The following is a 17,802-nucleotide window of genomic DNA, read 5'->3' as shown; positions in this document are numbered from 1 at the left end:
CTCTACCCAGTAACCCACTCAGAAAACTGAGCCTTGAACTAGATGATTTATTTTCTTTTACATTCTACATCCAATTAGCTTTCAGCTCTGGAAGTTATGCCATTTTTAGCATGCTCAATACCACATCATTCTAAAGGAGGTCCTTATATACGGTGACGGGAGAAGATGTGACTTTGGGTGTTGGGCACACAGTGCAATATACAGATCTTATAACATAGAAACCCACACCTGAAACCTATATGTTCATATTAACCATTGTCACTCCAATAAATTTAATCAAAAAACACACACCACATGGTTAGTCTTCTACGCTTGTCTTCCTAAAAAAATTTCATGTTTCTTCAGGCTACTCCTTACTCGAAACCATCTGGTACGCCACCTACCAGGAAAAATACACCAAGGATACTGCTTATGATGTATCATCTGCTGGTCTGCATCTGTGTACCACAGAATAATATTCTCTATGTCTTTAAGGTCCCTCCACCCAATACACTCATCCATATTTGGTATGCTGAGTATAGCTCATTTTAGTACCCTGCTCAAAAAACCATCAATATTACAAGGTGCAGTAGAAAGAAATTGCTGAATAAAATAGATCCAAGTTTTAAACATGGTTCTGCATTCTAATAGTTGTATTTAGTCAAGTTTTTTTTTTTAAGTTTATGAATCTGTTTCTTCATGTCTACATGAGTCAATTAATACCTCTAGAATATAGTTCCCGTGAGTTGTAAATGGGATAATATGTGTCAAGTACCCAGCAAGGTATCTGATGTCCTTAAACAAATTCTAGTTTCACTTCACTTTCTTTCCTAATAATGATCTCTCCCTAGACACAGGTTCAGCTCTCAGCTCTTCTTGTATGACCTTGGCCAAGGTACTTAACCTTTCTGCACTTCAGTTTGCTCACCTGTAAAGGTGGAAAGTAAATGAATCTTCTTCAGAGAGGTGTTTTGAGAATTAACTTAATGAAAGTAAAGCTTAGCATATAGAAAGTACTATGCTTAGCATATAGAAAGTACTATGTAAGAATTGCCTATCTTCTTATGAGCATGGCACTAACCTATTTTCCCTTTTAATTGTAGTTACATATGCACTTTCTTGTTTTTTGACCATCACTAGCCTGCAGTGATGTAACACAACACAAAGTAATACAGAATAAATCAGTGTGATGGACGTACCTGGAGCATTCTAAGAGGGTAGTTAATGTGGATTAGTAATAATTGTCATTTCTTCTTTGTGTGTTTTCTTTTTCTTCATCTTCCTTTTAAAATGACTGCTACAAAGAAATAGAGTTGAGCCGACAGGGGAAAGGGTCATAGAGAAAGGCTGGCGAGAAGCGGGGTCTCGCTGACACAAAGGGGCATTCCCTCGTTCAGGGCCAGATGAGGCGGGCAGGCGGCCGGGCAAGAGCGCGACAGGGCTCCCGGGGAGCGTCCAAGGTCAAGTCAGCTCGGCAGGCAGCAGGCGAAGCCCGCCGAACTTCAGAGCAGTCAGGTTTAAGGTGAATAAAGTTAAAATGGTAGAGAAACTATGTGTGTGCACGTGTGTGTGTGTGCATGTGTGTGGATGCGTGTGTGGGTGCATGTGCGTGTGCATTGTGTGTGCGTGTGTGTGCGTGCGCCTACAGAACCAGATCTAACCCTGATCTTCAGACTTGTTTTGCAGTTTTCCTCCTGAGAAACAAATTTTAGTTGTTACCCAGTTAAAGTATCTGACCTAATTACCACTGGTTAGTTTACACAGCTACGTAAACGAAACCTCAAAGTTATAAATGAATGTGTTCTCAGTGGTGAAGCTCGTCACACACATCCGCTTGTCGATGTGATTTTTAACTCCTGGCTGCTTATGTTTTTGCCTTTGCTTAAAAAAGGCCTGAGGAGGCTCACCCAGGCCTGGGCAGAGTAACGGGCCTACCGCCGCTGACTCGGGAGAGAAGTGGGCCAGGGAGCTGCGTCCTTTCTTCTAGTTGAAGATAACTGCTTGTTCTTGTTTATACTCATAGAAAAAATGTCCTTAGGAGGAAAACTCACATGTAGCTTATAGTCGAAGTTAGCATTAACTTCAAATTACTTTTGATATTGTTAAATACCACCAGTATCTAATTGCTGAAATAGACACCTGCCCACACAACGGATGATAGGCTGCTGTGAAATGCTCAGTAGAGAAAAATCCTACTGAGATAAGTTCAGGAGAAAATTTACTAGTTCACTAACTGGTAGGCCCTCCCACTGTTTAAAGGAGCCACAAGCACACATCAAAAATTAATAGGATATATACTACAGATTTAGCCACCAGATAAAATCTAGCTACTACACACCCCTAACTTCTTAATCTGCAGGCAAGATTTTGAGATTGAAAATGAAATGTAAAATTAACTGTTCAAGAAGTATCTCTTTAATATCATGGTTGATTAAAAGAATACGGTTTGGAAAAGTTGTCAACTAAAACCTGAACTAATTATTCTTTTGTAGTTTTTGGTACATTACCTAATCATTAGAATATGAAATTGAACAGAGTGTGCTCAGACACAGAATGTGGTGGTGGAAGTCCTAGTGTATTCAGTACTAGAATAATTCTGATAGGGCTTGCTGAGAACAAAGAGCGGGGTGTATTCAGCTGGAGACGTTATTTTATAAACTTCCAAGCTGGAGGGAAGATCTGTTTCCAGGGCTTCCACACCAAGTTACCCTAGACCAGGGAGCTCATAACCTAAATAGAGCTTTTGTCCCACTGTTTAGGACGAATGAAATGATTAAGAAAGAAGAAATCCTGTCTAGGCCAAGTTTCTCACTGGACTTAGCTGAAACATGGAACACAAGGATTTTACTGTAGAATTCATCCCAATACAAGCATGTTTTATCACATACTACGTACAAAGCAAATGCTGCAATAACAAACACACAGATTCCCAGCTGTCAAGCCTTTTGACTCTTTTATGTAATTTCTATTTATACTAGAAAAAAAGAAAGTCACAAGTAAGGCACACTTTTGGGATGCATCCTCTGCATTAAAAGACATTTTGCAGAAAACAACGCTTGCCTGGTAAAAATGTTTCTGGTTTGGCCATTGGTCCTGGCAATCTAAACAACTCTAAACTGAAAAGTAAGAAGTCAGAGCAGGGAAGCACATGGTAAACCAGAACACATGTAAAGAAGTAGGAAATCATTCAAAGAGTGCTTTGTTTTGTGCAAATAGCAGAACTGAAGAGAAATAACCTATTTCTGGTTTTGAACTTCTGCGTGTAATACAGGGTATTGAGCTCAGCAAAGATAGACCACAATAAACTTTACCTCCTGGTATTTATGCCCTTGTATTGACCCACCACTTGAATGTAAGCTGGGTTTGTAATTAGCTTTAACCAATAGATATGGAGAAGTAACACTGTGTCAATTCTAGGTCATGCTCTAGGTCAAAGCCTGACAGCTTTCACTTTTGTACTTTTGAGAGCCCCAAGAGGCACAACATAAGGGGTCTGGCTACCCTGCTTGAGACACTGTATAAAAAGAACATGGAGAGAGTCCCTGAGACTATGTTGAGGCCAGCCATTGCAGCACCCCAGACAAATGCCCAGATGACTTCCTTCTCATCTGACATCTGAATGCAATCCCAGAGGGTCCCAAGTAGAACAGAAGAGAGCCTCCTAGGTAGACCTAGGCAGCCCACAGAACTGCAAGAGATAACTATGTTGTTGGTTTAAGTTACTAAGTTTTGGATTTGTATCGTTTTCAGCATATACAACTCTAACAATAACATTTAATTGAATAAATAGAGGCAGAAAAGTGACATGGTAATTAATATAATCTTTATCCATATATTCTATTTCCACTGAACCATTTCCAAGTGGTATTGGAGCTGCTTTACTAAGAAATGCATGTAAACTTAAAGCAATGCATATTTAGAAGGACCTTCAGAAAAGAAATAAATTCACTTAGAGGTATGTATTTTTTAATTTTCTTTTTTCTTTTCTTTTTTAGCTTTGGACTTTATAGTCTTAAGATAACTCATAACAAACTCAAAATAAAGATGCATTAAAGTTGATCTGTTTTGATGAAACAATGTGGTAGTCCGCCCATATATCCACTCTTCTCTCTCCACAGAACCACTAAGACTTCACAGAACGCAAATTAAAAACATGACTTTGGAGAATAGAAATAAATATTTACACTTGGAACTTGGAGTTAACTCATTTAAACTCAAAATTGCACATCAAATGTTGGTTACCAGAATTGCCTTCCCCTCTTAGAGAGAAGAAACATTATGATGCAAACCATTGACTGATGAAAAGAAGATTCTAAATTAGTCCGGAGGAGCAAATTTAAGCTGGATTGAATTATTTAATGATGGGGGGATTTTGTAATATACATCCTTTTGAAAGTGCTGAATGTTAGTCCTGTCTAACTTGGAAATTAAAAGCGATTTTTCTTGTGAGTAGATAAGGTATGTCAGTAACCAAAAATCCAAATCTTTCATGTATCTTACTGATAAACTATAGAGTACAATAAAAGAATAAATAAAATCACAGAAATGCCTTCAGTATAACAAGAAGGCAAAAAACACTAAAAACTTCAAATTACTTAAGTTAAAAAAAATTCCAGTAGAAGTAATTCTTCAGCTCCTGTTGTAAACCTTTACGATTGCTGAAGTGATATGTGAACGTTGTGTGGGAGAGAGGAGAAGACATTGAATAACATCACCTCCAAAAGAAAGTCAGCCTGAAGTGTGGAAATACTAAAAAGAGTCCTTGGTAAATCAGAGCTCTGACTATAAGGAACAGACTTAACAGCTCCTTGGGAGTCAGTAAGTTAGTTTTGATAAGACGATGTTTCTGATGAAAGCAAAATGAAAGGGCCAGGCCATTTTTGGAGATATTAATACAGGAGAAAATAATTAGTACACTCTTCAAAGAGTCAAAAGTTAACTTGAGGTCCTGGCTAGGCAGCTCAGCTGGTTAGAGAGTCATCCCCATACACCAAGGTTGTGGGTTGGATCCCTGGTCTGGACACGAATAAGAATCAACTAGTGAATGCATAAATAAGTGGAATGACAAAATTAATGTTTCTCTCTTTCTCTTTCTCTCCCTCTCTCTTTAAAAGTGATAAGTAAATAAAAAATTGTAAAAAAAATTTACTTGAAAGACAACCTCTGTTTTACACTGGATGATTCAGCATCAAAAAGATGTCACATCCCCTTAAGTTAATTTATTAATTTAACACTACTTTAATTAAAAAAAGAAAACTAGATTCTTATGGAACTGGCCTAGTTGATACTAAGTTCATATGAAAGATAAATATTCAAGGTTGTTAGGAAAAGAGTAAAAAGAGAAAGCTATCAGGGCAGACTGGTTCTAGTAGATATTAGAACACACTGCAAAGTGTCCACTGTTGAAATAATGTCCATAGAGATATGTAAATGGAAAGATAGTTTAGTAGAATAGAAAAAAAGTACAAAAATAAAGCCAAGTACATAGAGAAATTTTGAAGTGATTGAAATTTTGCAGTGATTAAGGTGCCCTCTAAAACCACTGAAGGAAAAAATGAGCTGTTGGATAAACAGTCTGGGACAACTGAACAGCTTTTGGAAAAAAAATATTAAATTAGATGCAAACCCCAAAATAAGTAAATAAATACACTGTAAATGCAGTGTAAATAAATACACTGCAAATTGTTCAGATATTTAAATATAAAAAAATTTTTTAAACCATCCAAGCATTAATAGAAAGATTGACATCCTTTATAACCTGGGTACAAAGAAAACCTTTCTATCTATAACTAAAAAGTCAAATACAATAAAATATTGATATCTTTAACTACAAAACACCCACTTCTGCATTGTAAAAACAAATAAAAAAACAAACAAAACAAAAAACAAACTAAATAAGCAAAGGCAAACTGAAACACAAATAATAGAGAGAAAATATTTGCATCATATGTGCAAATATTGGGGATAATATGAATATCACATTAAAAATTCTAAAAAATTGATATAAAATATGAATAAATCACAAAAAAGATATTAAAATAGTCTTTGTTTATGAAAATACAACTACCCTGTGATAAATTTCTCCCCTATCAGATTGACAAAATATTAAGAACCTGACAGCACATTCTTTTGCCTGGGCTATGGGAAAATAGACACTCTTGAAGTCTACTGGTGGAAAGAAAATTGGTACAACCTTCTGGATGGAAATTTGGCAATATGTAACATATATATGTTAATGAATGCATAAATGTGTGTGTGTATGTGTGTGTGTGTATATATATATATACACATATACATATATATACATTTTTAAAAGACAGGAATAATTAAACAAAAACTCATGACACTGGCTACTTATAAAGGGTGGTTAAAATTTGGTAGAAGGGATGGGGGTTGAAAACACAGTGGAAGGCAACTGGGAGTAAAAATGAGTGGAAGTGAGGGATGGAGTAATACTTCTCTAAGTACATCTCTGTGTAAAAGGACTGAGAAGTGTGGTTTCAATGGGCACAAACATGTGTCCAGGAGATGCTATTGCCAAAAGGGAGGAAAGAAGAATGAGTACTGGGGACAATTAGTGATGTCTGCCTCACATTATTCTAGGAGTAGAATCTTGATTAGAAGCATTTGATCAAAACACTCAAAATGGGAGAGAAAGTAAGTCCAACAAAAGGAACTTAAATCCTGGAACAGACAAAGGAAAACAAGACAAATAATCATGATACCAAGTGAACTTAGAGAGTTTGAAAATTCCTGCAGTAAACATAATTATTTGATATAATGACTTACTGAAATGTAGGTATCTTAAAATAACTCTTTGAAATATATTTTCCCCGTTTCACTTTAATTAAGCTTATCACTAGCTCTTAAGTTCCCAAAATGTTTTTTAAAACTTTCCAAGGGGAAAAAAAACACAGCACTCCCACCTGGTGAATCTGCTCCATAAAACTTATAACACTTGATATTATTCAGATTGAATTCACATTAACACATATTTTTATATATATCATGCTGATAATGTAAATGTAGTTAGTTTTCTGGGGGGGGAAAAAAAGAAACCATACAAATTATAACTGATTAGATGCCACTGCAATCATACAGAACTAGTCTTTTTTGGAGGGAGGGATTGCATATTATTTCTACATGAATATAAATAAACTTCACTTTAATTAGAGATTATTTTGTTCTTATGAAGAAAAATGATTGAAAATGTAGAGAGGCGGTTTCATGTTTTGTGCTGCCAGTCTTCTGCTTGAGTAGGAGTGGGAATGATGCGAGCATCATCTATCTGGTCCTAAGTACATTCTGTTCAATTCAACAAATATTTACTTAACTCTTATTCTGGACAGGCATCTAAAAATTAAAAACTCAGCTTTCCACTGTTCTTCTCTACTGTGTGTTTCTTCCCTGTTAGTCTCCTTAAATACTCACAAAAAACACTTCACTTCTGGTTGCCAAATATGTGGAGTTTTTCCCCCACACCAAGCAATCGCCTATGATACCAGCAAGGTGCCCTACAGTTCAACTCAATTCTGACAATATCTAGGGTTTCAGGAGGTCTGTGTTAGGAACAGAGATCAAAGGCCAATATAAGAACAAGAGATTTTCCTAGTTGTCTTATCACTTAAGAAATTACTAGGGGCTTAGGAGCTCTGTGCCAGGAACCAGAAACAGAGACCAATATATATTTTCTATTATCTCATAGCCCACCCCCTGGTCTCTGGCCATGACCCTTTATAACAAAATGATACATAACTCAAAGATATGGACACATTACTAGAATTCCATGCAACCATTAATAATCATTTCAGTCCAACATCATATCGTATGAAAAATGTCTCCCAGGATGAGCCAAGGCTGGTTCGTAGGCTTCCATCAGCCTTGTCAGGTTCCAAATGCAGTATTGGTCTAGGCAAGTAGATGGCTTCATCCTTTCAGGAATCTAATATAATTAAGCTAAGAGACAATATCATCTCTTGCTCTGAGCTTCTTTTCAGGTGTTAATATGATCCTGAATGTCCCTTATTATATAACTCATTTATTCATTATTTTACCCTTACCTACTATTTCCTCCTTTCCCCCTTTATATTCAATCTCTTCTAGCTTTGAAGAGTACATTAGGTTCAGCCACTGTATTGGCCTCAATCGCTGGCAGCAGGACTAGCCTAGGAAGTGCTTCCCTCTCAGTCCATGCCCATTAGTGTAGGGTAAAGTCACACAGGTTCAAAACTAGTGGGCTATCGTTACCACCAGGCGATAGAGCTGCATTAACTGTTAGCCCCAATTTTGCTAGAAGGAGTGGAAGCATATCCTGCCCCATCAGGCCTTTAGCAATTCTGACAAAAGAATTAAAACACAGTTGCACTTTCTTGCTTAGGAATGATCCCTGTTTCCAGCCCTTGTAGTTGCAGTTCTGGTCCTGCATCAAGAAGGGGAAAAAAGTAAGTTGAGGTGATGTGAGGAAGCAGGTGTACTAGCAGCTTCCCCACCTCCTCTTCCCTACACCCACCAGAAAAACAGAGGAATCTATCCAGTGGGGACATTTTTTTAGCCCCACTCATGCTCATGTTGAGTGTAAGCACATACTCTTGAAGCATCAACTTAAGAGAGGAGGGGTAGGGGGTAGGCAGAGCTTAGGCCTGGCCGCCATTTGCTGGAAAGTCTAGGCTGAATTAGGGGGAGCCTGTGAGATAAACATTTTTATTGGTTACTCCACATTGCAGGTATTTAATCAGTTGGCAAAAGATATTATAAAATAAGTTTAATTTTACCAAGTACAAAGTAATAATTAACTAGATTATACAGATAGTTTATTTTTCTATTTTGATATTTGTTATTGGCTGAAAATTATTTTTAGTGATGAAAGAATAGTAAGTGAAATTAAAGGGTTGAACTATGGCCCTGGTCTCTCATAGCCCCTATCGCTGCAAATGAAATAGACGAAAGTTTAAGGGAAAACAAACAAACAAACAAAGCACAAAAAACTGGCTCAACTTGGTTTATTCTTACTGACAGAAAGCTAGCATGTTTTCTTCAAAGAAAACCCAAAATAATGTTTGTTACTTCAGAGAATTTACAGCATTCCAGGTTAGGGTTGCCCTCTTTAGCAAACAAAATGAAATAAAAAAGGACACCTAGTTGATTTGATTTGAAATAATAAATGCACACACACACACACACACACACATGCATGTCCAAACATTGCATGGTACAGATTTATACTAAATACATATATACATATATATTAGGTATTATATAGATATTTATAATATATATGTTTATATATAGTCAGTATAAATATATATCATATTATATTTAGATATATTTGCATAAGTCTGGGGTCTATTATGTTTCCATGCCTAGATTCTGACAGATGAAGATGTGACTTTGCTGTCAGCCCCCAGGGTGGCACCACAGCAATATTTGGCCCGACTGCCGAAGTCCTTAGTGGCTACTCACTTCTGAACAAATAGCAAGAGCATCAGGATGCTCAGTTTAGACCTGTCTCAGTGGAGAGGGAGTTTGAGGCAGACTTGGGAGCAATAGGATCATGACTAAGTCAAAACTCACCTCTGCCAAGCCTTCAATTCCCCAAGAATATTAATAATGGGCCAAGGACTCAACAAATGGAAAGTGGCCAATAAAGAGCATGAAGTAGAAAGTTTGAAAGGAGGGTTTGAAAGAGGCCAAAAGGTAAATGTTAGCTTATCCTTATATCCTTAAGAGTCTACCTGTGTATCCAGTCTAAATTTAGAGACTTTATGTTTGCAATTGCCCTGGAAATACAGCTTGATCAGTCTTCCTCCTGCTAAGCTTGGGAGGAAGACACTGGTTATCATAATCCTGTTCTCTTCCTCCCACCCAGAGTCAATTCCTGTGCCTGGCAGGAATCATGCTGATAGAATGAACACACTCAGTGAGTGTCTTTGTGGGCCCCAGGACAAAGCTGGACCACAATCTCAGCATTGGAATAATAACATGTATCTTGGGCTTATTTTATCATGTACAAATTTTAAAGCTTAGTCAAAAATAAGCATAGCAATTTGTCCAAATACTAATATATAAACTAAGTCTTTTTGTTTTCTTCTTTTTCCCATTAAGATGAAGACAAAGTTGCCTGGGTTATGTAAGGTGGGAAAGAACACCTGAAAACAGAAGCAAGCGTAGGATTAACTTTACAACCAGGCCCCACAGAAATACTTCGCATCTTAAATAATCAACGACAGGATAACAAGTGAATTTCCTTATCTTCATATGATGCAGTGATTTAAAATGGTGCTTTATAAAGGAATAAAGCAACATATAAAATAACATTAATGGACAATGACGGAGTGCAACATTTCATGTTACTATGTCTTTAAACTATGTACAAGTTTTTATATAAACATCTGGAAAAATACTCTGAAATGACCTAGTAGTTATATTATGTGGGGAACTAGGATGAACCATTTTCTTTTCTTTATTGCTCAAATCTTTATAAGTATATGATTTAACATATACTTTTTTTAGATGAAAATATATCTAGGAAACAGAGTAATGGGTTAAGCAAACATTTTTTTTTTCTAGAGAACTGACTTTATCACTGAAATTCTCCTGTCTTCTGTAACTTTGAGTAACAGACCTAACTTATAATCAACTAATACTCTTCAACTACAAACAAACAAACAAACAAACCCCACGCTTGTGTTCAGGTTTTATGGAGCTGAGCAGATGTCTGAGGCAGCTGACAAGACAGAAAGTGCCTTATAGCTGATAACAACACCAGAGCACACACTGTTTAGAAATGTCTTGTCTCACTTTGCTCCGCCAGTAAGTTCAAGGAGTTAACAATCAAAGCCGCCTCATGTATTTAAACTTTGTGCAGTGGGTCATATAAACATTCTTTGAGTTAAATGGTGTAATAGATCTAAAAATCTCATACCCACTTTCTTTTCTCTCTGAGATTTATCACACTGTGATATAAATACCCGCAGTATTTTACAAGACAATGAACTTGGCTTTTTCTAAGACGGGTAATTTTTGCTGAGTAGTGGAAATCTAGAGAGCTGTAAAATCTAGAGAGCTGTTTGGCACAATCTTGGGGCTTTTAGAAGTGCATCCTTAGAATATATTTTAAATTACAATGTGATCATATTTCTAAAACTAAAAATATTTGCATATACACAGATAGTCATATAAAGGATGAAGCATGCCAGAATCCTACGCCTAAGGAAACTGCTAAACCCTGACAAGTAGCCAACTCAGTAAACTTGTACTATTAATTATCTTCATCTGTTTATTTCTTATTTCCTACCCTTCTGGAAGATGGGCCAGATGGATTGAAGTTGATAATGGCTTAAAGGCTTTCGTGATTTCTTCATGCTTGCCCTAATGCGATACGTCACATATCTGTCCGTTGCACTTTTGCTAATATTAGTTGTGACCCTCTGGGGAATTTCATGGTCTCTGGGGGCTTTTTTTCCCTTCTCCCATTTTTTTTTTTTTTTTCTCTCATTAGAGAACCTGTGATGTCATCACAGCTCTATTAGCTCTATCCTGACAATAAAAAGCACATTATCATAACAGAAGTGCCACAGTGCTCATTACCAGGGAAGTGACTTGGTTCAGGAGCTGCCTTTCTCTGCGGAGACTGCCCCTGCCTGCCAGGCCTCTCCCAGAGGAGTCCTGGAAAATGAAGACATTACACGCTGTTGGGATCCAATGGCATTCCTCTCTCCAGTCCTCACAGAGTGGTCCTGAAAAGCGAAGTTTCTACTTATCTGAGTTCTAACAAAGACCGAACAATGGGCGGCTGTGTGCAAAGCTTTTTTTCCTACCCAATCTATAGGCATTATCCAAGGAATCTCCATTCACATGAGGATAATGCACAGGGCCTCGCTTCTTGTTTAGATTACAGCTCACACTATCTGAGGCCTCCTCTCATTTTCTTTTTGGCATTTTAATCCTTAGACTTACAGATCCACTCAAGAATTAAATAAAACTAAATTAGAAGAAAATGCTGATGCCTCTGAGTCATGAAATCCTAAGGTAAAAAGGTATCTTGTTTTTTCATATTTGTGTTAAGCATCTTTAGTAGAAACTCTGTGAATGATCTTCATTCTGATGGCTGGGAGGAACCCTGGCAAGCAGTCACACTCCTTTAGAGGTGATATCTCTGCCAGATATTATCTAAAAGTTTTTATGTTTAATTTACTATTGTCTGGCAACAGTTCTCTTTGGAGGTGAGGCAAGTTTATTTTTAGAACTAAAAAATTTGGTGTTTTTATTTCCCCCCAGCAAAAGATAGATGACATTTTTAAGGAAATCTCTTATTATATGTTTGACTTTTTAAAATTTGAATACTGAATTTACTCATAGACATAAATGTATTTTTTGGTAGTTTTATAAAGAGCGTGAAACAAAAATTTGCAGCTTTTTGGACCAATCTCAAAGCCATTGTTACATTTATAAAATAACCAACACAGATATAAAAAGAATTTCAACTATGTGCTTAATGGTTGGGTTTAGAAGGTAAGCTGTCCACCAGCTGATACAGTAAATAATACATAATTATAAACTAGAGTACAGTGGAGATTAAAAATAATAATAGCAATCCAGAGTTTAGCTAAGAATCTATTATTGATTTAATTTTAACTCAGTTTGTCTTGGAATGTTTTCTGGGCTCTTGATTGTTATTATAAAAAATTCTTTATCATTCAAGGCAAATTATAGAATTGGTGGGTTCAATAAACCCTGGGCATGTCTTGCTTCTACAGACACTTTATTTTAGATTTGGTCTTTTCTGCAAAGAAAGAATGACTCCAGAAGTTTGGTAAAATTATGAACATCTAACTCACATATGGCTTGGAATTTCTATAAAAAGATACTTAGGATAGTGAATGAAAGTAGTTGATTTTAATGTAGATCAGGAATTTTTGAAAAAACATTATTTTATCTTCAGTAGTTTTATCTTCCACTTATATAAATGGCTGAAAATTGGCTCTAAGAAGAATCTGAATTAATTATTATTAAATTTTAATTTCAAAAATGATGCTTTTTTTTTTTAATAATGCACAATCTTAGTTGTTTCTCAAAGAAATTCTGCAAAAAAGCAGCAAAAGTTATGTCATTAGACTGATATGCTTCTGCTTTCATATTTGAAAATGAATGACTCTCTAAAGACTTTTTACTCTTGAAGAAATTCTATTTGTATTGGTTAGTATGAGAGAAGTCCATTCAAAATAGTTCTCACCAAAGAAGGAGAAGGGGAAGAAGGAAGTGGAGGGGGAATAGGAAGAGAAAACATATTTATTTACTGACTAAAGTAACTGTGAAGTCCCAGGGGAAGCTTGTGTTAGTAGAGGCTGGTACAGGATTCAAAGCAGCCCTCTTCCTCTCAGTAGCCCCTCCGGTATTGTCCTCATGGTCTTCTACCATAGAACGACCTGCAGTCAGGGAAGACAGTGACTGGCAACCACAGATTTACATAATACTAAATTTGGAAACTTAGAGAAAGAGTATTTCTCTTAAACTCAATATATCAGTGCCAACATATCAGTAGCAGGAAGGAGTTTGATTGGAGCCCACCATGTTATCAAAGAGCATAAGGTTCATGACTAATCAAGGTTGGATCACATGTACCTTGTTTCTGGTGCAGAAAGACAGTTTCACATCGTGAGAAGGTGGAGAAAACAGCGTGCTGAGTAGCCAAATACATGAGGGTATCTCCCAATATCACATTGTAAATCTAAATAACTAGCTGTGAAAAATTACAAGGGGTATTTACTTATAAATTACTTTTTCTGCTGAACTATATTTTGCCATAGGACATGCAGAATAATATTCACTATTTAGATATCTAGCATCTAAACCTAACGTGTCCAAAACAGATCACCTAAATCTGCCATTCCCACAATCTCCAGTGATTTTCAACCTTTTTCATCTGGTGGCACACATAAATTAATTACTAAAATTCTGCAGCACACCAAAAAATATATTTTTTGCTGATCTGACGAAAAAATAGGTATAATTTTTATTCATTCACACCAGACAGCTATTGTGTTGGCTGTTGTCATTTTTTTATTTGACAACCTAAGGGAAAAGAGGTCAGTGCCCCTGACTAAATAGTCAGGTACTGCATGTTTTAAAATTTTTTGTGGCACACTGGTTGAAAATTGCTGATTTAGCCCCCAAACCTTATGGCCATCCTTAGTTTCTTTCTTTCCACATAGCTGATCCATCAGCAAAATCTTTTGGTTCTGGCTTTTTCAGCTTTTGATTCAGAGGAGGCTTAGGTGCAACATTTTTTGGTTGTCCAAATCAGTGTTCATCTCACACCAGCCACCTACACCATGATGCTGAAGTTTGACCCCAACAAAATCCAAGTCATACACCTGAGTTGCACCGGTGGGGAAGTTGGTGCCATGTCTGCCCTGGACCTTAAGATTGAACTTCTGGGTCTGTCTCTGAAAAAGGTTGGTGATGACATTGCCAAAGCAACCAATGATTGGAAGGGTCTGAGGATTACAGTGAAACTGACCATTCAGAACAGATAGGTCCAGATTGGTGTAGTGCCTTCTGCCTCTGCCCTGATGCTCAAAGCCCTCAAAGAACTGCTAAGAGACACAGAAAAAAGCAAAAACAAAAACAAAAAAAGAACATTACACACAGTGGAAATATCACTTTTGATGAGATTGTCAACATTGCCCGACAGATGCAGCACCAATCTTTAGCTAGAGAACTCTCTGGAACCATTAAAGAGATCCTGGGGACTGCCCGGTCTGTAAGCTGCAATGTTGATGGTGCCAGGCCTGGCTAGTTAAGAACTACAAAGGAAAATATTTCAATTAAAGATCATTTGACACCCAAAAAAGAAAATATATTTTGCCTCTTTGGGTCAACTCTAGCCAGAATTTAACCAGTAGTACTTTAAGCTAAGGTGCCATTGTCCCGTGTCTGGGTTATTTTAATAACCTTTAACTGGTCTCCCTGCTCCCACCCCTGACCCCCTCACTCCATGTCCTCTACACAGCAGCCAGATGATCCTTTCATATCCACCTTCAGTCATATAACCACTGTGCACACATCTTTCCAGTGGCACCCATCTCATTCAAAGTAAAAGCCAAAGTTCTTTAATGACCTAAAAAGGCCCTTTAGGAATTTGCTCCCAGGCATCTTTCTGATGGCATCTCCTATAACCCCCCTAAGCTCCCTCTGCTCCAGTCCCATGGGCCTCCTTGTTCTTAAATATCAGCCCTGCTCCTACCCCATGGCCTTTGATTTTTCTGGATGATCTGACTGAAATGCTTGCCCCCAATTTCTCTGCTCCTTTACTTTTAGCAAGTCTTTAACTTTACCTTCTTAACCATGTCTTTCTGGGCTATCCTGTCTACAGGTGCATCATCCCATCAATTTCTGACCTCTTTCTTACCTAATTTTTCTCCACAGCACTAATCAATAGCTAACAATCCATGTGTTTTACTTAATTACCTTGTCTCTTCCATGTAGATACCCTATCTGAAGTAGTGCCTCCCACACTGTGGGTGCTCAACAAATACCTGCAAAATAAATGGGGGAACATGAATAAGTGGCTGGAAGAGAGGTATTCAAGATTGTTAAGTCAGAAGGGTTCAGGCCACCAGAACAGTAAATTCACCTGAGAATGGAGCACATGAGGCAGTGATGGAAGTGATATACTTACAGTGTAGTGATAGACATACACATATATGGCCATGCACATTGGTGTTTCTCCATGATATTCAGAGAAAACTTTCTGCTTTGATCTGTTTTTGTTTCTGTTTATTTATTCACCCCAGCAAATAGACACATATATTTATTGTTGGAGAATGATGTGAACAAATATGAATGGAAGAAGTAAACTTGGTAAAAATTTTGCAGTTTGTAAAGGATGTAAGTTATGATATTTTTTTATAAAACTGATCTGACCAATCTATGGTCTTTCTTTAAATATGAAATAAGGTCATATTACAAGATCTCTTCTACTCTTACAACTCTCAAAAATAAATTCCCAACATTATTCATTGATAGCATAAGCCAAAATTATGGCCTTTTTAAAGCCTAATGAAAAGGTTTTGAAAATTGCTTCTATATTTCCATTTATTATTGCACTTTTCTCCTGGTAGATATTGTCCCCATAGTTAACAGAGAACTATTATGTGCACTATGTAATTTCTATAATTTGTTACATCTAACTGACCATTTCCCTGTATGGATTAGTTTGAGGGTTGCATGTGTTGTATGTTAATCTGCTGCAGCATTTCCAAGGAGGTTATGAGCTTCACAGACTCTTTTGAGGCCTAATTTCATCCAGCCTCACAATTTGCCAAGTTATATCTTTTTCTTCTTGTAGCAAGTGTAGCAAGTCTACACTTGCCCCCCAACCCTGAGCCTCCATGCTTTTAAGATTATCCTTTGGTCTTTGTTTTTCCAAAGTCTCACTGTGATGTACCTAATGTGATTTTCTCTCTATTTATCCTAGTCAGTGTTGTAGGGCTTCTTGACTCTGAGGTCTGATACCTTTTGACAGTTTTGGAAAATTCTCAGCCAGTGACTATTCAAATATGATTACTGCCTGTTGTCTTTCTCTTCCTCTTCCAGGACTCCAATCATATTTCTTATTGGAACATTTTATTGAGACTTATATGTCTCTTCCCTTTTTTTTTTTTGGCATATTTTCCATCATTTCTGCTCTCTGAGTAAGCCTGATGTTTTCCACTGACCTATTTTAGAGTTCACTAATCCTATCTCCTGCTATTAAACCCATTTACTAAGTTTTTACATTTCTGTAATTACATTTTTAGTTCTAGAGTTTCCATTTGATTCTTAATTTTTATATCTGTCATCTATTTTTAAAAACATATTAATCAGAGTCCATATCTGATAACTTCAGTAGCTAGATTGGAGGTTCAATCCCCAGCCCTAGTTGGAGTGCATGTGGGAAGCAACCAATTGATGTGTCTCTCACATCGATTTTTCTCTCTCTCTCCTCTGTCTCTCCTTCCCTCCTTTCCAGTCTCTCTGAAAAGCTTTGAAAAAAATATCTTCAGGTGAGGATTAACAAATAATAATAATAATAATAATAATAATAATAATAATAATGTATCATAAGTCACTTCAGCATTAATAATGGGCATTTTCAACAACCATGTCACTTCAATTGTCCATATTGTGCTATGCACTGTATCTTCTAGAAGTCTCATCTCCCCAGATGACTGTTATACACCATCTCTTTCTAGTGAGGATCCTTCTCATCTCTGATTTTCATGTGGATTTTGTGTTTGTGAAAGGTGTCAGACTGACAGATGACACGGATCTCTTTGTCACAAGAGTGGACAGAAGAGGCAGGCAACCCTCGATGTGGTAACCTGCCAACACGGTTGCTCCTGGCAGGAAGAGAGAGATGCTCACTCTCAGCCCCTTTGCCAGTGATATCTTGGCATATGCCAACTGCAATTATGTGTCTGCTAGTCACTAGCTCCAGGACTAATACAGAAGGAATAAACCAATAAACGAAAGACTTCTCTGGACTCCAGTATAACTACGTTTATGTCCTCTTGTTTTACGGAAGCAACCTACGTGAGCAACACCGCCAGTTCCATAGATGGTCTGGCTGCTGTTTCACCCATACCTTCAGGAGAATAGATACCTTCTAAGAATGCAGTGCCATTTCTGAGTGCTGATTTTTAAACTGAAGAGAGGAAAAACGAAACTGCACTACTTATCATCAGTGAATACTTTTATATTTTGCCTCTTTTGTAAAATGGAAGAAATGATTAAATATCAAGAAGATTTTAGGTCAGCTTGTTTTTAAATCAAATGACCATA

The sequence above is a fragment of the Miniopterus schreibersii genome, assembly GCF_964146895.1.
Source record: "Miniopterus schreibersii genome assembly, chromosome: 6".
In the NCBI taxonomy this organism is placed as follows: Eukaryota; Metazoa; Chordata; class Mammalia; order Chiroptera; family Miniopteridae; genus Miniopterus; species Miniopterus schreibersii.
This window is presented reverse-complemented; position numbering follows the sequence as displayed.